At 40.0% G+C, this 18,563-nt stretch overlaps 1 long non-coding RNA gene across 1 annotated transcript; it reads left to right on the top strand.

The window, feature by feature from the left end:
* The first annotated feature begins 1,954 nt into the window (after positions 1-1,954).
* On the top strand, positions 1,955-12,334 carry LOC125395099 (uncharacterized). Its single transcript, XR_015735893.1, has 5 exons — positions 1,955-2,063; positions 2,979-3,078; positions 3,288-3,549; positions 5,419-5,492; positions 12,065-12,334. It is a non-coding gene; the product is annotated as an uncharacterized LOC125395099 (long non-coding RNA).
* Positions 12,335-18,563: the final 6,229 nt, after the last annotated feature.

Below are 18,563 nucleotides of genomic sequence, written 5' to 3' on the forward strand. Positions count from 1 at the left end.
CTGCGAAATAGCCAGCACCACGGTTTCCTGACACACCCCTCCCCAAAGCTCTCTTCCTCCCCAGATATATTTCCTTGAAAACAATCTCAGCTTTCCAGTACCCCCTCTCCAACCTCCAGTTTCCAACTGTTCCAGTAGCTCCATCCCAACAACTCTGTTTACATGAGGATATCCAATTCTTCCATTCCCTACCTTCAGGAACCAACCCAAATCTGGTTTAAAAAAAAAATCAGCTTTTTTGTGTAAATTCAGAGAATTCTTTGATCTGCACCTACATCTATATATTTTAATGAATGCTCATTCACTGATAAAATTTATTCTTCATATCTCTCTAGTAAACTGCCTTCCCTCCTCTCTGGAATAAACATTTTGGATCAGCTGACTTTCTTTTTGTAGTTTCTAGCCCTTGTCTCTGTCTTTATCTCAGTAATAGACAGTGATCCTGTCTCCATACTTGAGTGAAGAATGACTCTACCAGATGAGAATTACTGGGCTGGTGACTGAGTCAGTGAGTAAGGGAATTCATTGCCAAGCCTGACTAACTGAGATCTATCCCATGAAAAAGGAGAAAATTAAATCACACACATTGTTCTCTGATCTTTATGTGTGTGTCATGCACGATCACACACACACACACACACACACACACACACACACACACACACACCCCTTCATCTGGATGCCATGTCTGCCTATAGCTACCTCATGCTCTCAGTCCTGTCTTGTTATCCTAAACTCTTTGTCTATATCTTTGGAAGAAGACTGTTGAATCACCATTGATATAAGTCTAGTTGGCCTCTAAGCACCAGTTACATGGCTGGCCTCACCTTTGACCTTCACACTCTGTTGTGTGAGATTTATGGACACTGGACTCAGTAGCGCTCACTTCTAATTTAGGGCTGCTCTTTCCTCTTGAGAAACATGTCCATGGATTCCTTTCAATTCTGCACATCTCCCAGATAGAAACACTGTCTGTCTTGGTCTGATACTATTTTCCTAAAATATTTTTGAAGTAAACAACCTTGGAAGATAAACTTTTTACCTCCAGTGAAGAGGTTAGGGATAGAGATATGTCTTCTACTTGTATAATACCATAACAGCTTCTTGGGCAAACAGTAGCAACTGTAGAGGATTTAAGATTCTTGAGTCTATAGTTCCTCCGGCAATAGGACAAAGTCACTGCAAGTGTGCTATCTACGTATATGCTTCTCTGTCACTTATCATGAGACTTGGAAGTGAGAAAAGCTGATAAAAATCTGCTGTTGTTCATGATTCCTGTAATGTTGAGTAATGGAAGCCTTGTCTCTCATAGGACAGTTTCGTATGTTCTAGCAAGATTTTGGAAACTTTGCCTAACAGCTTGTTGGTGAGAACTATAAAGTCTCAGGCTAGTCACAATTCTTGCCACTTAAGAAATAGCACAAAGCTATATCTTAAAATACTTGGTGCTTAACCATAGCCACTTTTCCTCTCTAGTAATACAGTCTTATTAATATAATACGCTGGTGTTAAATAATGTCTTTTCTCCAATGAATGCCAAAACTCAGGAGGCCATAAGAGTGTGAACTTACATATGGGTCCTTAATTCTAATCCCTTGGTAAATGTGCCTGTTTCCATGTCAGTAACATGCTGCAGCATGACTCGAGGTCTGGAATGTCAGTGCCTCCTGTAGCTATTTCATTGGTTGCTATTATTTAGCTCTCCAAGATATTTTATATTTCCATATGAAATATAAGACTCATTTTTCAGTTTCTGTTTGAAATTTCATTGGAAGTTTTATTTTTGAGATAATGGTATAATTATGTAATTTATACTTTTGGTGAGTACATTTCTATTTCTTCATGTCTGATCACTGAACTATGTGGTGTCTTCAGCAATAGGGTCCTGTTGTCAAGTTCTAGAATGTAACCAAGAGCCATGCCAACATTCTGGAATGTTTTTGGGTGTGTGGGACCTCACTAGCCAACAACTCCAAAAGAAGTAACCCGTTCCCAGAATAGGGTCAGCCTTTTTACTTGTTAGATTGGGCTCTCTAATAGTGGCACTGTTGCTCCAGTATAAGGTAACTCCGTTTATTCCCACTCTGTCTCTTTGTCTCTGTCTCTGTCTGTCTTATCTCTCAGTCGGTCTCTGTCTTTGTTTCTCTGTCTTTATCTCTCTCTTATTATAGACTCATAAATAGTATTTCTGATGGAAAACAAGCGTCCCTGTCAGAATGATGTACTGTGATACTGAATACTTTCTCTAGTGTTTCTTTCTCTCTCTCTCTCTCTCTCTCTCTCTCTCTCTCTCTCCTGTTCTCTCTCTCTCTCACTGGTGATCTCTTTGCTTAGAGATTTATGAAGTTCAATTAATAATTTAATCTTTTAATGACAAATCAAGTGAAGCCCAGCCTGAGGCTTGTGAGAATTGTTAATTATGGGCGTGGCAGAGGAATGAGAAGAAATGCAGCAAATACTTTCAAGCTTTATACAAAGGAAAGCAATAAATGTCAATCTAAACATTTGTGGCTTGTGACATTATATGTTTTATTATTCAGCAAAATTCATGAGGCAGCAGACGATAGATTAATAATATCTTACATTTTCAGAACTACATGAATTGTCTGAGACTAGAAAGATTGCATTTGTTTATCATAGTATAATAAGAGCATTCTATTATCTTCCTATGGGGAAGAATTTTCAATATTCTCTTGAGTACCCAAACACCAACTTATCTTTTATTGTTAAGAATATCTTGTATATTCTTTATCTAATGAAAAAAACCTCCTTCAATAGTATCAACTATTGCACAAACTCTATAGCTCTTCTCTCTAGCCTTACCATCTGATCATTTGTAGCCCTGTTATCAGATGGCTATAGATTCCTCTAATTCTAGTTTGAGTAAGCATAGAACATTCTAAATGCATGAGTGTTTGTTGATGTGTTCAATCATTTGTTAGAATAGTAAAATAAATGTGTGTCTTATTTATTTTAAGATTGTCCTGGAGGGATTTTCCTTTAAAAGAAAAGTGAAAATTGTAACTCATTCAGTTCATGCATTATCGATGGATATTCGTGAAACGGTCAACGAAATCAGTACGTAAAAAACAGTGTTTACTTTTCATAATTGTACAGAAGCCTCCATCTGTGTGTCTCTGTGGCCACTCTTGGCACTGAAATCACAAAGTTGAACTCATTTCAAACAGTAGGGAGATCTCAGAACATTCCTAAAGAAGCCGGTTTTCAGCCGTGAAGACATGGGACTAGTCCTCTGTAAGGATCTGTGTGTTGTTTTTTTTTTAAAGGTACCATGACATAGACGTTTAGTGAACTCTACTTCTAGCAAGAGGGTGAAGAATATAGAAAATGCACAAATTCATATGTTAACATGTATTTACGCTGAAGATGGAAGATTAACGAATAGAGGGTCTCTTTGAGGGATGACTGAACTACCAATCTTCAATAGTGTTACTTCAGACCAGTCACATCAGATGAAGAAAGAAGAAGCCACCTGGAAGAGGACACAGAATTGGTCCTCTTTGTAGAACTGGGCAGTGAACATGCAAGGTAGGGAGCTTGGTGTGGGAGTCCTCTCTGTGTGCTGTGATTACCATTAATAAATAAAGAAACTGCCTTGGCCTGTTGATAGGGCAGAACTTAGGTAGGCGGGGAAAAATGGAACTAATGCTGGGAGGAAGAAGGCAGAGTCAGAGAGAGACACCATGAAGCCGCTGGAGATAGATGTGCTAAGAATTTGCTGGTAGGCCATGACCTCATGGTGATGCACAGATTAATGGAGATGGATTAAATTAATATACAAGTTAGCCAATAAGAAGTTAGAGCTAATGGGCCAAGCAGTGTTTTAATTAATAAAGTTTCTGCATGGTTATTTTGGTTCTAGGCAACCAGGACGAACAAGCACCCTTCCCCCCACGGGAGCTGGTGTCTCAGAAACATGTGGGAGCAACAAAGATATTTGCCACTGAAACACAAACTGTAGCTGTATCCACCCTGCATCTTTAGTTCCTTCATTTCTGACACCCACTCAGTCTTGTGACTCATCTCCAGTGTATAAATTCTGCCCTCTGTCTAGTTCTAAGGACCCACCTTTCCTTTGGATTATGAGGATGTGGCCACAAATCCTCTTAACACTGACAATAGATGGGCTCTCCTCTAGGTCTCATGGCATTGAGCCAGTGAACAACCTATGAAAACTTTTGACAGTGTAATTTGCATAGTAAAGCCCTTTGTGAGCTACAGACATAGTTCTTTCAAGTATGTACAAAACAAAGAGGCATATTACTCCAAGACACCAATAACAATATCATTTATGTGAACATCACTAAATATTACTTGGATTTTTAATTTTTCCTGTACCTTTATGCTTTTTAATTTAATTATTTTAACTTTTGAAAGTTTCATGTTTGAGTACTGTATTTACACCCATTGTAAGCCCTCTCTTTCTCTCCTCTCTAACTCCTCCTAAGTGTCTCCCATACTCCCTTTCAAACTCGTGATTTCTTCTGCTTTAATTATTGTTTTACACACACACACACACACACACACACACACACACACACACACACACACACCATACTGATACTAAGGGGTATTTGGAAAAGCTGTGGGGAATCATATACTTTAAAAGGGCTTAGATCACACAGACTACAAAACTTCAGTGCTCGGCACAAAAGACATACATCCTTGGTATATATGACCTTGCTTTATGATGTATGTGTGTGTGTATGCACGTGTGTGTTATAACCAGATGTGTTATAATCTGAATCTATTTAGACTACTTGAGGTTGGATCACCTATCAGAGAGCTCATCTCTAGAGAAAACTGATTCCCCCTCTCTCATTGGCTATTGGTTGCCTCCAGCTCTTAATCCGGGGTGGGACTTTGTGAAATTCCCCCTTCTTACTTAGGCATGTCAACTGGTGTTGTCATTGGTCAGTTCTTGTTTAGGCAGTTACATCATTGAGATTTCATGGATGTAACTTTTCTCTCATGTCTAGAAGACACCACTGAGTAACAAATATTGTGAATCTCTGACTTTTAGATTCTTTCTATCCCCCTTCCAGGATGTTCCCTGAGCCTTAGGAATTGTACTGTAGATACATCAACTGGGGCTGAGCAACCTAAAGTCATTTTTTGCCTGCATTTTCATTTTGCTCAGATTTGGATCTCTGTTAAGTCTCCATCTGTCAAAAGGTAATGAGGGATGAAAGCTACAGCATCTGTAGGACTAAAGGTAATGCTTTAGAATGCAGTTGGGAATTACACTGCTTTAGGAAAGTGTCTATAGTAGGTTTCCTCAGGGACCTATAACCTCACTAGCCATAAGTGGTTGGCTAGGTTTACAGTGCCAGGCAGGACTTTCCTCTTGTTGAGCCTGATTTTGATCCAATTCAAGAACTTTTGTTTATTTCCAAGGAAAAAGTGTCACCATTGTTCCCTTCAAGACATCTTGCCAGGCTATTCATTCTTGCAAGTCGCAGGCTTTACAGGTGGGTGGAACTATTGATTACTTCTCTTCCTTGCACTTAAGTAATATAAAGACCACTAAAGAAAGTGGAAAGTCATTACATTTGGATAAATTTACATATATTTGAATGTAAAAGGGTTAAGCAGCACATTTATAAGACAAAAATAATATTTTTCAGTTGTAAAATAATATTTTTTGGATATGTTTCTGAGTCTTTTCTTTTTGTATATGAGTTTTTTTTCAAGTATGACTTCTTTTAAAAATATTTATAGACTGATGTTACTCCAAACCTCTTCTTTCCAAATATACATTGAGGGTTCCACTAACCTATTTCCAGTGCAGCCTTGTTTCCCTCTCTAGAATCTATATATTTACTTATTCAATGCACTTATAATTTATTTCAAAGGATGAGTATTTGAGACAAGTTTGTCTATGGGTTCATATTTATAAATGTTTCCTCCCGAATCCTATTTCAACTATTTTATCTTTAAACTTAGAGAATTTTTTGTTTATGTAGAGTTTCTTTTTCTAGAATGATCACTTAGCATTGGTAGTCTGTGTTGCTGTCCTTATGTATGGAACTGATGCTCTTCAGGTATTCAGTCAACTTTGCATTTGGGAATAAGAGGCTAGGTTATTGCTCCCGCTGTTTCTGGGGGTTGACAGTAGACCACAGTATGGAAGCGTGATGATGCTAGCAGAGAGGGTCACCAGGCTACAACTAGACTTGACTTGAATATTTTCCTCTCCCCAGGTCACTCTGACCCTCGGTGAGGAGATAGATAATGTTTGAGATGGCTTTGGAGATGATTTGTCATAATCATCAGCCCCTCATCAGCCCCTTTGTTGTCTCTCCCAACCATACCAGTCTCCTGTGTTGCCTGTGGCCTAGTGGCCTTACAGGGGACAATGCTGATCTATGTCTAGGACTATCAACTAGCCTGATAACTTTTTCTAAAATTAAATTTATTTATTTTTTACAAAACAATCTTTTCTCACTTTATATACCAATCCCAGTTCCCACTCCTTCCTCTTTTCCTGCTCCCTCCCCCTTCCCCTCACTCCAGCCCCCATCCATTCCTCAGTCTAAGAGAGGGAGGAACAATAACACGAGCAAAGGGGTGAAGACCATGTTGGGGACACCCTCTGAAACAGCTGACCTGAGCTAGGGGGAGCTCATTGATTCTGAATGGACAGCAGGGAACCAGCAGAGGACCAAACTAGGCCCTCTGAATGTGGGTGACAGTTGTATGACTGGGGCAGCCTGTGGGGCCACTGGCAGTGGGACCAGAATTTATCCCTACTGCTTGAACTGGCTTTTGCAGCCTATTCTCTTTGGAGGGATACCTTGCTCAGCCTAGATATAGGGGGGAGGGCCTTGGTCCTGCCTCAAAGCAGTGTGCTAGATTTTATGGACTCACTATGGGAAGCCAGAGAACTTTTACTAGAACACAGCAAAATCCTTCTCATTGTTTTCTTCTGCTCATGGAACGCTGTTCCAGCCACATCAGCTCCATCATTCAGCACTTCTCTAAAGGCCTGACCAACTTTTCTCTTTGAATCCCTTTTGCCTTACCTCCAGGACTATAGTAAAATAGTGGAAGACGCCAACCAGATAACTCCCAGTTTTGTTGAATCCCATTGTCATTTGGTTGGAAATTGTTCTTGCCATGATAATAATTTCAGTGGAAAGCCATCTCCTTTCTAGGTTAGCCCTAAATGTTTCTCCATCCCTGAATCCTCACAACACATGCAAGAAATGGGTATATTTACCAGCCCCATTTCACAGATAAGAAAAATGAAGTATTGAAAAGGCAACTTCTTATGGCCACATTATAAGTTAAAACAGATAAATGAAAAGATTGTGTTCATCCAAGATAAACTAAAATGTACCATCTTAGTTAGGGTTTCTATTGCTGTGAAGAAATGCCACAATCACGGCAACTCTTAAACAGGAAAACATTTATTTGGGTCGACACACTTACAGTTTATGGTTTCAGTTCATTATCATCATGGGGAGACACAACAGCGTTCAGGCAGACATAGTGCTGGAGACGTAGCTGAGAGTCTTACATCTTACATGAAACAAGAGGTGGTCTGCGTGTTACACTGAGCCAAGCTTGAGGAAAGGAGACACAGTGACACATTTCCTCCAACAAGGCCACACACACCTCCTCACAATGGCAGGACCTTTGGGGGTCTTCTTCTTTCAAGCAATCAAATGTACTATTTTGCCTTAAATTATTTTTTCTGGGTATCTATGGGTAGATATAATTTTCAACAATCTTCTAAAATGTGTATAATGTTTTGTTTATATATAAAGGATATTGCCACCTTTAATAAGTTTAAGGAAGTTTTGTTTTTGTTTTGAGACAGGGTCTCACTATGTAGCTCTGACTGGCCTGAGACTCACTATGTAGACAAGCTGGCCTCAGCTTTACAGAGATTTACCTGCCTTTGCCTCCTGAGTGCTGGGATTAAAGGTATGTGCCACCACACCTGGCCACTGAAATTTTATTGAGGGACCTTCATGCTGCCTACAGGCCATTGAAAGCTTCAAAGTCCTTCACTTTGCCTTTAGGTTCTGGTATTATCTTTCCTAGAGGATAGGGAGATAAGTTACTTTGGAAATAAGACAGTGTGGAGAGACAAGAGATACATCAAGAGCTGTCTCTCAATAAGCCCCTTCAGTTATACTTGAACAATGTTACACCACGGAAGTTAACTCAATTTCTTTTAGGAAAATAAATTCCAAAGACGCAACTTCTACATGGTATAAAGCAAACGTAAACAGCAGCGTGCTTGCCGGCCACCTCTGTATGACGTCATACACGGCAGCCCTCGCGGTTTTCCTGAGTGCTTCACCGACCCTCTTCTCTCTAGCCGAACTCTGGCAAACTTGCTTTCACAGAGTCGCAAACTAGGGGAAGAGGAAGCCAGTGGAAAGGTCTGGCTTTCTTCCAAGAATGGGAGACTTTACCATAAGGCAAACATAAGGTTCTCCCCAAAGCACCAGTGTCTCCTGTGGCTGCATGTCAGAACTTTCCAGAGCTCTCTGGTCCCCCCAGTGCAGCGTCTACAGCTCCTTAGACATACGTCCGAGGGAAGGGACCTCTGCTCTTCTGTAGCAAGCCCAGTCATTCTTCAAAGAACATTCCTTAAATGTTAGGCAGAGATGACTCTTAAAAATTATCCTAGAAGGGCAGCCCACTTGGTTTTTCTAATAGATTAGAGAATGGTGTGCCATCTAAGAAAGGCGAAAGATGAATTAGTTTACATATCTCTTTCAGAAATTGAAAGGGTAGAAAAATGTCAAACTTACCATGCATTATCTTCAGAATTCAATCATCCATTTAAAGTGGTGCTGATTTATAACAGGCAGGAAAGGGAGTCTGCCAGCTTCAGCCTTGAGATATGCGCTCTTCTCTAGAAAAGTGTCAATTTATTGGGTTTGCGTTTCTAGTCCCACAGGGACCTTAAATAAAATTCCTCTGTGAGGTGTTAGCCAGTAGCTTGTGGAAAATGTTTTCTTGCCAAAGGCACCACGTGTGGCTCTCGAGTCGTCCCACAAGACGTAAGGAGTCTGAAGGTGTCAGGAGTAAAATGACTCCATCTTATAATCGCTCCCAGAGGCAAAGGGCTTCTTGCTTCCAGAATAAATGGATGGTAAGATCCATTTTTTAGCTGCCAGGATGGCCATCAACAAAGCTTTCACTCCCGTTTGCTGACAGGGAAAATGAGCCTGCCCCAACTGGCAGGTGTGTGCGGTTTAAGAAATGTAAGGCTTTAGAGGCTAGCACACACCAGGGTCTCAGGGAATGTCTTTATGTGTTATGAGCACAACTGTTGGTGAATTGCACTCACAGAGGGACCCACTCCTGCGTATGTGACTCTCGTTCTTCCTTCTGCACTTTCACGGTGTGATGCTTTGTTCGATAGCCAAACCTCGGCGCCCCCCATCTCATATCCCTTAGAACACAATCTGATACCCTCGTGTGTACATTGTAGTGTGGCTTTGTACAAAATCTAGAAACTTTCACGTTCGTTTCCTATATACATTTTTCTCTGAGCAAATATCATAATCTTATTTTATATCCCAGGACAGAGAAGCACAAAATGCGAGCTATTGTGGCAGAAGCTAGATTCTCTATTTTCTGTGGTTTTCACTGCTCTCCTCGGAAAGGTTTAGAATGGAGTTCCAAAACACAAGCTGCTGAAAAGCATTCGAGCTCTTCGCTAAAAATATCATTAATATTGTGCGTAATGCACACCAAATACTCCTTTAAGTGTCTCATATATTAAGTAACTAGATTTCCCTCACAACAGCCTGAGTCAAGGGCTATAATTTCCCCATCTCCCAGGAAAGAAAGAAACAGTACAAAGAGGTTTTGTCAGTCATTGGAGATTAGCATTTAGTAAAGGCTGGAACTAGATGTTCAAAGCAGTACCTATGTTCTTATCCCCTTTGCTAGACTCTAAGAGGATACTTTGCTCCCTTTTCCAGAAATGTTTTAAAAGAAGAATGCCCATGATGGTCTCCAGAACCCGAAGTTTCAACCCATGCTTTCCTCAGCCAAAGTTGGCTTTTATGCCAAAGTTCTCAGACTATGCTGGAAGGCTCAAAGACATGATTTAGTCTTCAGTGATAACATATCCCAATGCCCCTGGAAGGGCATTAAAACTAATAATGTGACTTTTAAGAGGAAGAATGTTAAGGGACAAAAGGTTAGACTGTGACTCCTAGTGCAAACACTTAAAACACAATTATTTTTTTTTTAACTGATTTTATTGAGATCTACATTTTTCTCTACTCCCCTCTCTGCCTTTCCCCTCCCCTTCTACCCTCTCCCATTGTCCACATTTACTCAGGAGACCTTGTCCTTTTCTACTTCCCATGCATGTGGATTAGATCTCTGTATGTCTCTCTTGGGGTCCTCATTGTTGTCTATGTTCTCTGGGATTGTAATTTGTAGGCTCGTTTTCTTTGCTTTGTGTTAAAAAAAAACACTTATAAGTGAGTACATGTGATAATTCTCTTTCTGGGTTTGAGTTATCTCCCTCAATATGATGCTTTCTTGCTCCATCCATTTGCCTGCAAATTTCAAGATGTCAGAATTTTTTTTTTTGCTGTGTAGTACTCCATATATTCCTTATCCATTCCTTTATCAAGGGGCATTTAGGTTGTTTCCATATTCTGGCTAAGAGAAACAATGCTGCTATAAACATAGTTGAGCACATGTCCTTGTTACATGATTGAACATCCTTTGGATATATACCCAATAGTGATATTGCTGAGTCTTGAGAGAGGTTGTTTCCTAGTTTTCTGAGAAATCTCCATACTGATATCCAAAGGGGCTGTACCAGCTTGCACTCCCAACAGCAATGCAGGAATGTTTCCTTTACCCCACAGCCTCTCCAGCATAAGTGGTCATCAGTGTTTTTGATCTTGGCCATTCTTACAGGTGTAAGATGGAATCTCAGAGTTATGATTTGAATTTCTCTGATGACTAAGGATGTTGAGCATTTCCTTAAGTGTCTCTCAGACATTTTAGATTCCTCTGTTGAGAGTTGTCTGTTTACGTCTGTACTCCACATTTTATTTTTATTGGATTATTTGTTCTTTTGATGACCACTTTCTTAAGTTCTTTGTATATTTTGAAGATCAGACCTCTGTCTGATGTGAGGTTAGTGAAGATCTTTTCCTATTCTCTGTAGGCTGTCGATTTGTCTTATTGACCATATCCTTTGATTTACAGAAGCTTTTCAGTTTCAGGAGGTCCCATTTATTAATTGCTTCTCTCATTGTCTGTGCTACTGGGGTTATATTTAGGAAGTGGTCTCTTGTGCCAATGTTAAAATGCAATTATTATGCTGGGCAATGGTGGCCCATACCTTTAATCCCAGCACTCAGGAGGTAGAGGCGGATGTTTTTCTGTGAGTTTGAGGCCAGTCTGGCTTACAAGAGCTAGTTCCAGGACAGATTCCAAAGCTACAGAGAAACCCTTTCTCAACAAACAAACAAACAAAATGCAACTGTTTTCATCATAAAATTTTAAAATAACTAGAATAAAAATAATCATAATATTACTACTTAAAGATATTAGTCACAATTGAGTTGATAGTATATAATGTATATAACAAAAAATATGTATACTATGATATGTTACATATCATATATAAACAGACAAAGAAAATGGGAATCTTCTCTACATATTGTTTTAAAGTTAATTTTTTAATAACTTTAATATTATTCTAGAACCACCTACTAATTTTAAAAGTCTTAAAGTAAACATAAAAAAGAAGTCTAGAAACTATGCATAATCTCTACATTTAGACACAGAACACAAAGGTCACCATAGTCAATATGCTGTTTTTCTTCGCTCCACACTCCAGCAATGCCCTGAAATCGCCTGGCCTAATGTTGACAGGAGCCTGGTTGTGTTTCATGTACTTATTTCAGTTTTGATCAGTATTTGCTAAACTATCCATGCCCACATTTTGCTTTCATATACTATCACAGTTTATCTTTGGATATTAGTTTCTTTCCATCTAATTTGAGAATGATGATCTTATACTAGATACTTTTTTCCTTAGGATCTTCTGCCACAGATGGGCCACAGGTGAACATCGAGGGTGGGTCCCCCTCTGGAACCTTGTTGAAATCTACTGCTGCTGTGTGCTGCACCCGGTAGAACTGACATTTCAGAGGCAAGGATATCACACTCAGCTCTCAGGCTGTCCTCCGAGGCTAGGGCTGAGTTGCTTCTGGTCAGGCTTCTAGCTTCCGAGCCTCACATTTTCCCAACAATGTAATTAGCGATCAATGCCAAGCCAATGAATAAGAACACAATTTATGAGAAAATAAAGGAGGAAAACTTACTGAAAAGAATATTCTGTGCTCCTGTGGTTGGTTGCAGCTCTCCCCCAGCCCATAGAGGTCAACCTGGGTTTCCTCTCTACCCATTCCCAGAGGTTTATGATAATTATAAGAGCTAGCCATAGAAATGGCAATAAGACATTCCCTCACTAATTCTAATTATTTTAAATGGAGGAGATATGGTCACATCACTGCAGTTTTCCAATTGAATCAACGTCAGTCAGGAAGCTGGAGGCTGAGAGGGCAAATTTTATTGAGTGCTAATAGCTTAATAACCCCCTATTTCCTCATATGAAATTATTACTTTTGATGCTTGTTACTGCCACATTGCTCCGAATAGGACAGAGGGATATAGAAGGGCAGGTATGTATGGTCAGAGTCTCACAGAGTACAGAAGACAGATGTATACACGCTCACATCCACATTCACATGCTCAAATGCCCCCAAGACTGGATAAACTCTCCTAATAAGTTTGTATGCCGGTTTTTGTAAGACCAGAGAAATATTGTAAAGCAGAACAAAAAGGACCTTTGGTTAGGACTTTGATGACCTAAGACTTAGTTTAATTTTTCCCATTTAGCACATCAGCATGGTAAACATCAAGTAAGAGCTCTCAGGAAAATGGCAACAATAACTTAAAGAAGCACATTGAGTTGCTAAAGCCTTAAGGAGAATGAGAAGTAGCCTAAACAGTATGGATCTAATTCTGAAAGGGTGCCATCAAAATGTGTGGGAATCGTTGCTTCATCTTGAGCTTGACCGGGAGAGCTTCTACTTCTGTGCTTATGTGGTTGTCAGCAGGATTCAGTTCTTTGCAGAGTAGGGGCTGGAAGACACGAGTTATTTTGGCTACCAGCCAGAGGTTGTCCTTTACTCATTGGTCGGTGGGTCTTCCAAACATGGCCATTTGCTTCCTGAAAACCAGCAAGGAAAGACTTCTCTCAGTAAGACTGGTACTCCAATTTTATATCATATTTTTATTCTCAAATAGTGATGCATATTCCTTCATGTGTGTAGGTTATGGCCATTCTCAGGAGGAGAGAGTTATGTAAGGGCAAGGACTGCAGGAGTCAATGACCGTGGGGCCATCTTAAAGTTGGTTTGCTAGCCCTTAAGAGAAAAGGAGTAAGATGTAGTGGGCTTCGGTTCTCCCCTGATCTTATGCTTACAGAAAAAAGTACCAAGCATACCAAAATTGCAAAAAACTGTCAAATTGTCACATTCAAGGAACAAAAAAGCATATTATATCAATAATGGATTTCCAGCAAAAGCAGAAAAAATTGTATCAGTGTGTGTGTGTGTGTGTGAGAGAGAGAGAGAAAGAGAGAGAGAGAGAGAGAGAGAGAGAGAGAGAGTTATAGATGTGTGTGTGTGTGTGAGAGAGAGAGAGTTATAGATGTGTGTGTGTGTGTGAGAGAGAGAGTTATAGACGTGTGTGTGTGTGAGAGAGAGAAAGTTATAGATTGTGTGTGTGTGTGAGAGAGAGAGTTATAGATGTGTGTGTGTGTGTGAGAGAGAGAGAATTATAGATGTGTGTGTGTGTGAGAGAGAGTTATAGATGTGTGTGTGTGTGAGAGAGAGAGAGAGAGAGAGAGAGAGTTATAGATGTGTGTGTGTGTGTGAGAGAGAAAGTTATAGATTGTGTGTGTGTGTGAGAGAGAGAGTTATAGATGTGTGTGTGTGTGTGAGAGAGAAAGTTATAGATTGTGTGTGTGTGTGAGAGAGAGAGAGTTATAGATGTGTGTGTGTGTGAGAGAGAGTTATAGATGTGTGTGTGTATGTGTGTGAGAGAGAGAAAGTTATAGATTGTGTGTGTGTGTGTGTGTGTGAGAGAGAGAGAGTTGTAGATGTGTGTGTGTGTGAGAGAGAGAGAGTTATAGATGTGTGTGTGTGTGAGAGAGAGAGAGAGAGAGTTATAGATGTGTGTGTGTGTGAGAGAGAGAGAGTTATAGGTGTGTGTGTGTGTGTGTGTGTGTGTGTGTGTGTGTGTGTGAAAAGCAATGGAGAACATCAAAGAATGCACTGATGAACCCCTGACTGCTGAGTTTAAATCTCTAAGACAAATTGGCAGTATGAAAACTTGAGCCAGGGGTGATATTGAACTTGACTTTGAACTTCTCCAGAAAACTTTGGGTTTTGTTCTTAAGGCAATGGACTGTTGTTTGAGTTCCTTATATATCATAAAGCAATCTCCTTTCCTTTACTTGGAGTTCACCAGCTCCCCAGCTCCCGGCATAGCCGTAGAACCCTAATCTCGGTTTCACAAGGATGCCCTCCTCTGTGTTGACCTAACTGCTCATGTTCATCTTCTGAAGGTGCCAGTCCTTTGAAAGAGTTCATCCTACCCCACACAACCTTTTCTTAAAGTGTTTATAGTGGCAAAGAGCTATTTCCAAAAAAAAAAAAAAGACACATTCATGAAGCCAGATGACTGGTCTGACCAACTCCATCTTGTTTCAGATTTATTCTGTCCCTCACTTTCCCTTATGAATTCTGTACGTCTTCACTGCAGTTACATGGCAACCCAGGACACCATCTTAAGACAAAGAACCCAAACCACTTCCTAAACAGCAAAGATTTTCTTGACATCAACAAAGCAAAGTAGATACTGAGAAATGGCCCAGCCAGATGAAGACAACCCGGACTGTTACCATGGAAATGTCCAGTGCTTCCCTTTCTTTCTCCGATATACCACTGGGACTGCTGCAAACCATTTCAAGACACGGTTGAGGTCATTAGACCTCTGTCCTTGCCAGTATGATTACAGGCAATAAAGCTCTTTTCCTACCTCCTCCGCTGCTTATGCCTCTGATTGGTTTGGTTGGGATGGATGGCTGAGCCTAGTCCATTGGGCCTCTCTCAAAATGAGGATTTTGACCTAATGTGTACTTCAATAACCAGGAGTCAGGGCTTCAGCCTGTATTTAGGAGGAATGCAAGCCCACTCAACGATCAACACCAACTCTTATAACACATCCGGTTTTGCACAGTTGGGAGAGTCTCAGATTTTCTTGACTCTAGCCTGCCTTGCACACGCACCGAGTAAGCCAACAGCAGAGGAATAATCTCAGGCATACCTTACTGTATAAAACCGTTAGTGTGTATGAAAATCACCAATGGAAAATTACAACAAAGAGCCCTCAAAAGCTGATATTTATCTAACAATCCATGCCATGTCCATACTGAATTCATTAGTATCATAGTTTCTAAATAACACATAAGGAACTTTAAAATAATAGTCTGAAAAATCTAAATTCCAGAGAGCCTGTAAACTATTTTATAATTCTTTTCTGAAATGACATCAGAATTCAGCATGTAGAAAAGATGCATAGCTATTAGAAATTACTTTTCATATTGTGATCAGAATTGTATTTCAGAAAAACTCATTTTGATCTTTACTATGAATCAGACCTTAACTGAACAGAAAGTAATACTATTTTAATTCTTTTTATCTGACATTGATTATGCAAGGATGTTGGTCATAGGACCTGGACTGTCTCCAGCAGGTAAGTTGCATGTTTATGTATAGTTGTGTTGGTCTTCTCTTTCATGTGAAGGTATGCTGGGTGCTAAGGTGGACAGACCCCATAATAGTGAAACAGGATAAAAAAGACAGCAAAGATTATAGAGACATTCCTTATCCCCTGGGGTTTGGTTTGCTTTTCTTGCTGGCTGAGAGTCAGTATTTCTGACACAAGAGACAGAAGCCAGTATGAAGATTGCCTTCATAGAGGCAATCCTGCTTCTTAGTGATATCTCAAGCATAAGTGTTGACACAGCTTATAAGCAATGCTGAAGGATTTGAATTTGATTTTATTGGTATTTCCCTTATATTGTGAACTTAAAGAAGATTGTAGACAGAGGTTTCTTTCCCTCCTGGCTCTGCAGCCATTCAGTTTCAAAGAAACACACAGAGGCCTAGACTAATTAAAAACTGGTTGGTCTATTAGCTCAGACTTTTTATTAAGTACAGCTTACATCTTTAGTTAACCTGTAATTCTTGTCTGTGTTAGCCTCATGGCTTGGTACATTTTATCAGTGAGGTGTTCTCATCTTGCTTCCTCTGTGTCTGAGTGACAACTACAGACTGAGCCTTTCCTCTTCCCAGAATTCTCCTGTTCTGGTTGCCCTGCCTATACTTCCTGCCTGGCTACTGGCCAATCAGCATTTTATTACACCAATACAAGTGACAAATCTTTACAGGGTACAAGGCCATTGCCCCACAGCAGAAGGTTCCTCACAATCTACCTTGAAGTTTTACTTACAAGGGGTTATTGGTTAACATAAGATAAATAAATGAACTATCTCTGTTTTAGCCTTGTCATGGTGTTGACACTCTGCAGCCCTGGATGGCCTGGAACTCACTCTGTCGATCACATTCCCCTCAGATTCACAGAGAGTCACCTGTCTCTGCTACCCGAGGACTAACTTTAAAGAAGTATATCACCCTGCTTATTGAACTGGGTTATATATTATTTAGTTACAACAATATAACTTCAAAAGTCACAAAGTCATGTGTGCTTAGTTGTTCCCAGAATACTTAGTTATATTTCATCTCCCTCCTCTACCCACACTTTAATCTAAGCATATGTTATTCTTCCTCCTAATAAACCCCAGCTCTGCATTAACCCCAGGCATATCCAAGTGGGGATCCAAAGGCCCACCTCATTTTCCATATCAGGTTGTGTTTCCCTCTCCAGATCAGGGCCAACTCTGAGGGCTGAAGGATCCACGAGACTTTAATCCCTTTGTTAGGGTTGCTGTTTTTAAAGGGTCCTTAAAAGTGCTGATTTAATTAGAAGATACATATTCTTTCCCAGCTCTGGGGCCAGAAGACTAAGGCCACGGTATAAGCAGAATCATGTTTTACTGCACAAGAATGGGATGTACCCAAGGTTTGCCCTGAATTCTGATGGTTCTCTAGGACAGCAGGGCTCTAAGGAACAGCATATGACAATCATCCTACATCTGTTTTTATGCATATTTACAATTTTCATAACAACTTGCCTCTGACTAGATTTGAAGTCTGTCTCATGTCTGCATTTACAGAAATCCTATTTCCAAAAAAGTCCTCATTCTGAGGTCCTGAGACTTAGCACGTCAACAAACATAACAGAAACCTTTGTCCAATTTCTAAAATGTATTTATCTTTTTCCTCTTTTTTTGGAGGTTATTGTTTTTATAGTCCCACTCTTTAATAAACTTTATTTGACCTCAAATTTTTGCTAGTTTTGATAGAGGAAAGCCTGTGTAGAAACCTGCGAGTGCTAGTTCAAAGCAGAAAAGAAACTAAAGAAATCTACTGCTAGAAACACAGGTCACAAGCCTGAAGAAGTGACAAGAGGGTCTCAGGATGTGTAAATATGCCTTAGTTCTGAATGTCTTAGTCTTGTCCCCACTGCCACAACTGTATATCAGAGACTACATGATTGATAAAGAATAGAAATTAATTCCCTTCCCATTCTAGTGATGGGGAAGTACAAGGTCCAGCTACCAGCAGGTTTGTTGTCTAGCAAGAGCTTCTCTCTGCTTCCAAGATAGCGTCTTCCTGCTTTATGCTCCAGTTGGAAGAATGTCATTGACAGGAAGGAAATGAGCTTACGAGCCTAGCAAGACCATTCTCCCTTTTTGGAAGTCACCAATCACATTCAAGATAGCCCTGACTTTGGTATCTTACTGCTTCTAAAATAGTCTCATTTATTCATATTGTCTCATGAAATCTAAACTCCATCAGAAATTTCAAATAGGTTACTTACTTCTTTTTTACAACTATTTATTTTAAATTTGTTATTCATGTGTGAGTGGGTGAGTGAATGCCAGCCACGTGTATAAAGGTGCTAGGGGGCTAGAAGATACTGTAGGGTCCCCTGGAACTAGGTGGTTGTGAGCCTTTGGATGTGGGTACTGGAACCCGAATTCAGGTCCTCTGTAAGAGAGTATGCGTGCACTCTTAATGGCTGGGTTGTCTCTTTTGTTGGAATAGGTAATTCTAAACCATGGAACCCAAGAAGAAAAACTCAGAGAGGTTAATGAGGATCCACTGCTATTAAAACAGATGAAATTTGGACCATTATTCCAATTTTGACAAGGAGAATGGATCCAAATGCTGTAATCCTTGGCAGGATGTAGTTTTAAATCACATCTCGCCTGCCCCTTCATAAAGATCCATTCCCCAGGGATACACATCAGTAAAGTTCTCTACAATGGCTATAGTTCA

Source organism: Myodes glareolus, chromosome 21 (assembly GCF_982192425.1).
Source record: "Myodes glareolus chromosome 21, mMyoGla1.1, whole genome shotgun sequence".
Classification (NCBI taxonomy): Eukaryota; Metazoa; Chordata; class Mammalia; order Rodentia; family Cricetidae; genus Myodes; species Myodes glareolus.